The sequence below is a fragment of the Giraffa tippelskirchi genome, chromosome 13 (genome assembly GCF_054371585.1).
Source record: "Giraffa tippelskirchi isolate mGirTip1 chromosome 13, T2T-mGirTip1v1.2.pri, whole genome shotgun sequence".
NCBI lineage: Eukaryota > Metazoa > Chordata > Mammalia > Artiodactyla > Giraffidae > Giraffa > Giraffa tippelskirchi.
This window is the reverse complement of record NC_137287.1, coordinates 92,388,047-92,395,661: the sequence shown is the minus strand read 5'-3', so window position 1 is coordinate 92,395,661 and position 7,615 is coordinate 92,388,047. Positions and strand designations below refer to the sequence as shown.

The window sequence follows — 7,615 nt, the reverse complement described above, 5'->3', positions numbered from 1 at the left end:
TGTAGTCTAGTCACTCAGTCGAGTCGGACTCTTGCAACCCCAGGGACTGTAGCCCTCCAGGCTCTTCTCTCCTTGGGATTTCCCAGGCAAGAATACTAAAGTGGGTTGCCATTTCCTTCTCCAGGCAATCTTCCTGACCCAGGGATATAACCCAGGTCTTCTGCATTTCAGGCAGATTCTTTACTGACTGTGCCATTAGGGAAATCTAATGGCAGAAAGTGAAGAGAAACTAAAGAGCCTCTTGATGGGGGTGAAAGAGGAAAGTGAAAAACCTGGCTTAAAACTCAACATTCAAAAAACTAAGATCACTGCATCTGGTCCCATCTCTTCACATAAAATAGAAGGGAGGAAAATGGAAGCTGTGATAGATTTTATTTTCTCCTGCTCCAAAATCACTATGGACAGTGACTGCAGCCATGAAATTAAAAGACACTTGCTCCTTGGAAGAAAAGCTATGACCAACCTAGACAGTGTATTAAAAATCAAAGAGATGGCCTACAGAGGGGTCAGGCCATTGAGGGCTGACAATGATTGCCCAGCCCAGCCACAATGCAGCATGTTGCGCCTTGTGCATACCCGTGGTGTCAGAAGCATCTGCCAGGCATGCTTGCATTGAACTGAGAAGATGTCCCTGTACAGCAACCTGGGAGTGGAGACCAGTGACTCAAAAACAGAAGGCTGGTCCAAATACTTCAAACTTCTGCATTCTCAGCACCAGGTGAAGAAGGCAGCTCTCTCAAGCCAAGAGCCAGAAGACAAAACAAAGTACAATCCTTGCTCCAGCAATTGACCTGAAGCGAAGTGGCTCTTCATGAGCAACAGATCGCGGACCCCCCACCACATGTGGCCATGGGCATCAAGGACCCTGTTCCCAGCTGGTTTTCGGCAGGATAAGTTTTGATCCCCTTAGCTGATGTATAGGATCCCATGTTTCCTAACGATTATAAGAAAGTAGTGAAGCACCAAAGAGAAGAGCAACAGAGACAGCGGGAACTGGAAAGACAGAAGGAAACAGAAGAGAGAGAAAAGAGGTATAAATAGACATGAAGCTAGTGGGTTTCCCAGGTGCACCAGATCCAGATTCTGTTGAAGATGTAGATCATGAGCGAGAGAGGAGGAAAAGAAGTAAGGGCGGAGCCACCATCACACCCTGCCATGTCTCTTGTGGAGAAGGACAGAGTTACCCCAAGACTTCCCTTATGAAGAGGATTCACCACCTCGCTCACAGTCTTCCAAAGTTTCTATCCCTCCCACAGTGTACAAGGAACAAGACAGACTCAGATCCCCAACGACCAGCCTTGGCAACTCTTTCCTCGCCAACATAGGCAAGGTAATACATAAATTCATGCAGAAGTAAGGCTTCTGGGAAGGCCAGGTATCAAGAAGCAAGAGCAGGGTCTGAGCACGGCGCCATCGGTGGAGAAGACCAGCAAGTTGAGGGGCAATCATTGTGGGCCAACCCACTGAGAAAGAGGCAGCCAAGAAGTTGAATTGAAATTCACTAGCTAAAATACTTGTGTCCTACCAAAGTGATTCTACTCAGGAACAGGGTTGGTGCAGGAGAGGTGGATGAATACTTAAAAGTTGAAACCAAGGAAGAGTGTGAAAAATATGGCAAAGTTGGAAAATGTATGATATTTGAAATTCCTGATGGCCCTGTTGATGAAGCAGGGTGAATATATTTAGAATTCGGCAAGGTTGAGGCAGCAATTAAAACTGTTTTTGATCTGAACGGGAAGAATTTTGGTGGCCAGGTGGTCAAAGCATGTTTAATTTGGATATATTCAGGGTCTTGGATTTGGCAGAACAAGTTTGATTTTAAAAACTAGAGGCTGAGTCATCTCCAGAGATCCTTAGGATATGTAGTAGTGACCGTGCTTTATCAGATCTGTTTTAAATGAAGGTATTCCAGACTGTTTTCTTCCCAGATGATGATTGAGAAGCTAATTTTTTAAAAATGGTAACAGGTACAAAAACAGTAACAGAACTTAGCTGTTTTTGAGGTTTTTGTTTTTAACCTTTTTTTTTTGGAGTGTGCTTTTAGTTGTTGCTCAGTCACTCAGTCATGCCTGAGTCTCTGAAACCCCACAGACTGCAGCATGCCAGGCATTGCTGTCCTTCATCTCCCCAGCACTTGCTCAAACTCATGTCCATTGAGTCAGTGATGCAATCCAAACATCTCATCCTCTGTTGTCCCCTTCTCCTCCTGCCCTCAATTTTTCCCAGCATCAAGGTCTTTTCCAATGAGTCAGTACTTTGCATCAGGTGGCCAAAGTATTGGAGTTTCAGCTTCAGCATCAGTCCTTCCAATGAATATTCAGGACTGATTTCCTTTAGAATTGACTGGTTGGATCTCCTTGCAGTCCAAGGGACTCTCAAGAGTCTTTTCCAACATCACAGTTCAAAAGCATCAATCCTCTGGTGCGCAGCCTTCTTTATGGTCCAACTCTCACATCCATACATGACTACTGGAAAAACCATAGTTTTGAATACAGACCTTTGTCGGCAAAGTAATGTCTCTGTTTTTTAATATGTTGTCTAGGTTTGTCATAGCTTTTATTCCAAGGAGGAAGCATCTTTTACGCTACTTTTAATTTCATGGCTGCAGTCAGCATCTGAAGTGATTCTAGAACCCAATAAAATAAAGTCTCTCACTGTTTCCATTGTTTCCCCATCTATTTGTTATGAAGTGATGGAACCAGAGGATATGATCTTCATTTTTTGAATGTTGAGTTTTAAGACAGCTTTTTTATTCTTCTCTTTCACTTTCATCAAGAGGCTCTGTAGTTCCTCTTTGCTTTTTGCCATAAGGGTGGTGTCTTCTCTGTATCTGAGGTTATTGATATTTCTCCCAGCAATCTTGATTCCAACTTGTGCTTCATCCAGCCCAGAATTTTGCATGAAATACTCTGAATATAAATTAAATAAACAGGGTGACAGTATACAGCCTTGATGTACTCCTTTCCCAATTTTGAACCACTCCATTGTTCTATGTCTGGTTCTAACTGTTGCTTCCTGACCTGCATACAGGTTTCTCAGGAGGCATGTAAGGTGGTCTCATCTCTTTAAGAATTTTCCAGAGTTTGTTGTGACCCACACAGTCAAAGGCTTTAGCATAGTCAATGAAGCAGAATTAGATATTTTTCTGGAATTCTCTTGCTTTTTCTATGATCCAACGAATGTTGCCAATTTAATCTCTTTTTCCTCTGCCTTTTCTAAATTCAGCTTGAATATCTGGAAGTTCACCATTCATGTACTGTTGAAGCCTAGCTTGGAGAAGTTTGAGCATTACTTTGCTGGCATGTGAAATGAGTGCAATTGTGCAGTAATTTGAACATTCTTTGGCACTGCCTTTCTTTAGGATTGGAATGAAAACTGCCCTTTTCCAGTCCTGTGGCCACTGCTAAGTTCTAAATATTTGCTGGCATATTGAGTGCAACGCTTTCACAGCATCATCTTTTAGGATTTGAAATAGCTCAACTGGAATTCTGTCACCTCCACTAGCTTTGTTCATAGTGATGCTTCCTAAGGCCCACTTGACTTCACACTCCAGGATGTCTGGCTCTTGGTGAGTGGTCATACCATCATGGTTATCTAGGTCCTTAAGATCTTTTTTGTATAGTTCTTCTGGAGTGTGTTGAATGTCTCTATAATTTTATTCAGGTAACTTCAAAACTTGGAAAAACTGTTGTTGCTATTGGTGCATAGCATACTGCTATTGATCTTTTTATATAAATAAATAAATCTATAGGTCTTCCTTAATGGCTCACAATAAATCAGACATGAATGAGTGACTGAACTGAACTGAACTGAACTGATGGCTCAGTCAGTAAAGAATCTGCCTGGAATGTGGGAGACCTGGTTTCAATCCCTGGGTCAGGAAAATCCCCTGGAGTAGGAAATGGCAACTCACTCCAGTATTCTTGCCTGGAGAATTCCATGGATAGAGGAGTATGGTGGGTTACTGTCCATGAGTCCATGTATATGTATATGTAATAAGCATTTTTATAAACTTTAGCTGTGTTGTCAACTTTGGAAAACATGTCCCCATTGTACCTTGTCAGCTTGGCATTGTACAGAAATTAATAGTCATGTTGGGCTAGAAAGGTTAAACATAATTTTCTCCATTTGTACAGAGGTAGCTCACTGAGTAGGGCTTCTCTGGTCGCTCAGATGGTAAACAGTCTGCTTGCAATGTGGGAGACTCAGCTTAGATCCCTGGGTTGGGAAGATCCCCTGGAGAAGAAAATGGCAATCCAATCTAGTATTCTTGCTTGGAGAATTCCATGGACAGAAGAGCCTGGTGAGTGTCCGTGGGGTTGCAAAAAATCAGACATGACTGAGCTGCTAACACACACAGCTCACTATAAATGTAAGGTTTTATCTACATGGGTTTGACTACAAAAACTAACAGAGCATTCTCTAAAAAAAAAAAAAGAAAATCAGAGATATCACTTTGCCAACAAAGGTCCATATAGCCAAAGCTACGGTTTTTCCAGTAGTCACATACAGATGTGAGAGTTGGACCATAAAAGAAGGCTGAGTGCCAAAGAATTGATGCTTTCGAACAGTGGTGCTGGAGAAGACTCTTGAGAGTCCCTTGGACTGCAAGGAGATCAAACTAATCAATCCTAAAGGAAATCAATTCTGAATATTCATTGAAAGGATGGATGCTGAAGCTGAAGCTCTAATATTTTGGCCACCTGATGAAAAACTGACTCATTGGAAAAGACTCTGATGCTGGCAAAGATTGAAGGCAGGAGGAGATTGGGGCAGCGGTGGTTGAGATGGTTATATAGCATCACCAACTCAGTGGATATGAATTTAAGCAAACTCCAGGAGATAAGGAAGGGCAAAAGAGACTGGTATGCTGCAGTCCATGGGGTCACCAAGAGTTGGACATGATTTAGGGACTGAACAACAACAAAGCAACAAAATTTCATCTCTTAATGGAGGGAATAGGAGCTCTAGAAGAACATGTAGCACTGGAGATATTAATTTAGTCATCTTTGGAAAATACTACTGCCACAGACACTGATAGGCTTAACTGACATAGAAAGGATTCAAATGGAGGCAACTAGAGAGATAGACAGAATTCAGTTAAATCAGATGCATGGCAGCAACTGAAGATCTGCCTGTAGTTGATGTCCCTGGGTTGAGCCTCCACTCAAGATGGGTTCCACTCCCAATATCCATTCAGTAGGAAGACTTGACAGAAGCAAGCAGTTAGAGATTGTTCTATTCACAGGGTCAATTACAGCTAGTACAGCCCCAAGAAAGGTTTGTGAAAGGAAAGAAAAGTGAGAGGAAGAACACAGAAAGAAAGTGTGTGAGAGAGGGATAGATAGGAAAAGGAAGTGGGAGGGAGGAGGAGAAGAGAGATAATGCCAAGGAACACTCTTCCTTCTGGTATTTCATCTCCCTGCGGGGTCCTTCAATTCTGCCTGCATTACCAGAACAACCTCAGGACACAACAGCTTAATTGAGCATGGACTCATGACTATTTTTTCTCAGAGACATAGACATACTATTTTTAAGTATGATCACGTCTCATTTTTGATATTCATTCCTTGTTTTCCCCTAGTGTGTAACCGAGTTTGCATTTCCTTTCCCCTTCACCTAGGTTTACCTGCTGAGAGTCAATTGAAAATGAAGAGCAATAAATACAGAGGGGTATCAGTTAATTTATTTTTACCCACTGTCTCTCGTGCCCTAACTTGATTTCTTTCCACATTAGAAGTCATGAAACCTCACTGTTAAGATGACTTTCTAAAAGGACTTTAAGGAGTTAACTTATTTCTCTGTCTTTAAAGAAAAATGGAGGAGCAGAATTATTTCTACCTTGGAAGCTTGAAATAATTCACCAGTAAAATTCTCATGGCCTGAGCATTTGGGAAGGATACTTTTGCTAGATTTCTTATTTCCTAACTTATTAATTTATTGAAACTTTTTAAAGCCATTCTCCAATTATTCCTATAAAAGTTTAGTATTCCCCCTAAGTATTTATGATGAGATTAAAAATAATTAGTGGCTTTCTAATGCCAAGACTCATCCTTTTTTGAATTTTCTAATACTCCTCACCGTAACATTTTAAGATGTACATATTTGTCTATAATTTTTAAAGGGAAGGAAACAGTAAAGTTTATGTTTAACTGACAGGGTTGAATGCAAAAAAAAAAAAAAATGGACTTTACCCTTGGATTGTCCTTGTTTATAGTCTGCATATCAGGAAAATGAGGCAGGCCAAGCCGATGGGTCTGCTGATCATGACTTTGGCAGTGTAGAACCTGGCACATAGAGCATCCCTGTTGAGTAGACTCATTTTGTTGTAAATATTTAGACAGAAATGGGCTTTACAGCAGCCACATCTGAAGATCCACAAGTCTGAATGTTATACAAGGAGTGTGTTCTGTTTTGGGCTTTGATTAATGTCTAAAAGAGAGAAATCCAGTTGACTCCTGTCATATTCATGTTAATTAACTGCTTGCAGTATCTGTGCATCAAATGTGAGTGTGGATACATGTTAGTTCACTTACCACAGGGGCTGGGCTTAGCAGATGGGAAAAATATTATTTTAGCATGTTTTTAATGACATTACAATGTATTTTTATCTTACGCTCTTTGGTGTGCATGAAAGGAGACTGCACCTGTGCTTTGTGGATGAGTGTCAATGATTTGGACAGATTAATTTACAGCATGGTCGAGAACCACAGGAGATTGCTGGGGCAGAACTCACCTTTTGGTACAGCATTGACATAAACTACAATTTAACTCCATTTCCCAAGGCCTGGGAGACCGTACTTGGATAATTCTATGTCAAGTGGAATATCAGCTGTACTTTCTCTTAATCATGGAAAGCAGAAATAAATATATAGATTTGTTTCCATATATCTCTGTATATGTGTCTAATGTATAAATCTGACTCACTTCGGTGGTGATATTTGTAACTTACTTTTTAAATGCTGGAAGCAATAGAGACATCTTGAATGATGTAAAAGCACATCTATATTTTCAGCAATGATACTTGAGCTATAGAACATCATTTTTAAAAAGTGAATAGTGGATCAATATTAGCATTATGATTTGTATGTTACTCAATGCTGAAGACTAGGCAGAGAATACCAATCATGAAAATGGTGTAGTGCAAGATTTCTTCTGAATTATTCCATACACATTATACTTTGCAGGGAGTAGGTTTGGCTTAAAAGTAAATAACCAGGATTTTTTGTTTGCTCCTTCAAAGGGCTGTCTGTTGTATTACCCAGTGCTTTTCTGTTTTCTCATAGTTGAAATAATTAAGATAATTTGCAGGCCTTGGTTTGCTCATTTTGCCTAGTTACCTTGATGCTATGGTCTGTTATATCTACAGGGGGGAACCATTACTGAATCTGAACATCTGGAATCCATCATGTATAGTGAAAGACAAGATGTATTCTTAGCTTTAAGCCAACTTCAGATAAAACTGATGGGTGGAACCAATGTGTATAGGCGAGAAAGACTAATACTTGAAATGTATTTTGTGATTAGGAGATCACGGGGGGGGGGTTTGTTTTATTTCATTTTTAATTTATTTTATTTTACTGTATTTTAATTTATGGCATAGCAATCAGAATTT

The 7,615-nt window shown here is 40.4% G+C and overlaps 1 pseudogene; it reads left to right on the top strand.

Annotated features, from left to right (window-relative positions):
* The first annotated feature begins 625 nt into the window (after positions 1-625).
* Positions 626-1,816, top strand: LOC145531674 (splicing factor 45 pseudogene; annotated as a pseudogene).
* Positions 1,817-7,615: the final 5,799 nt, after the last annotated feature.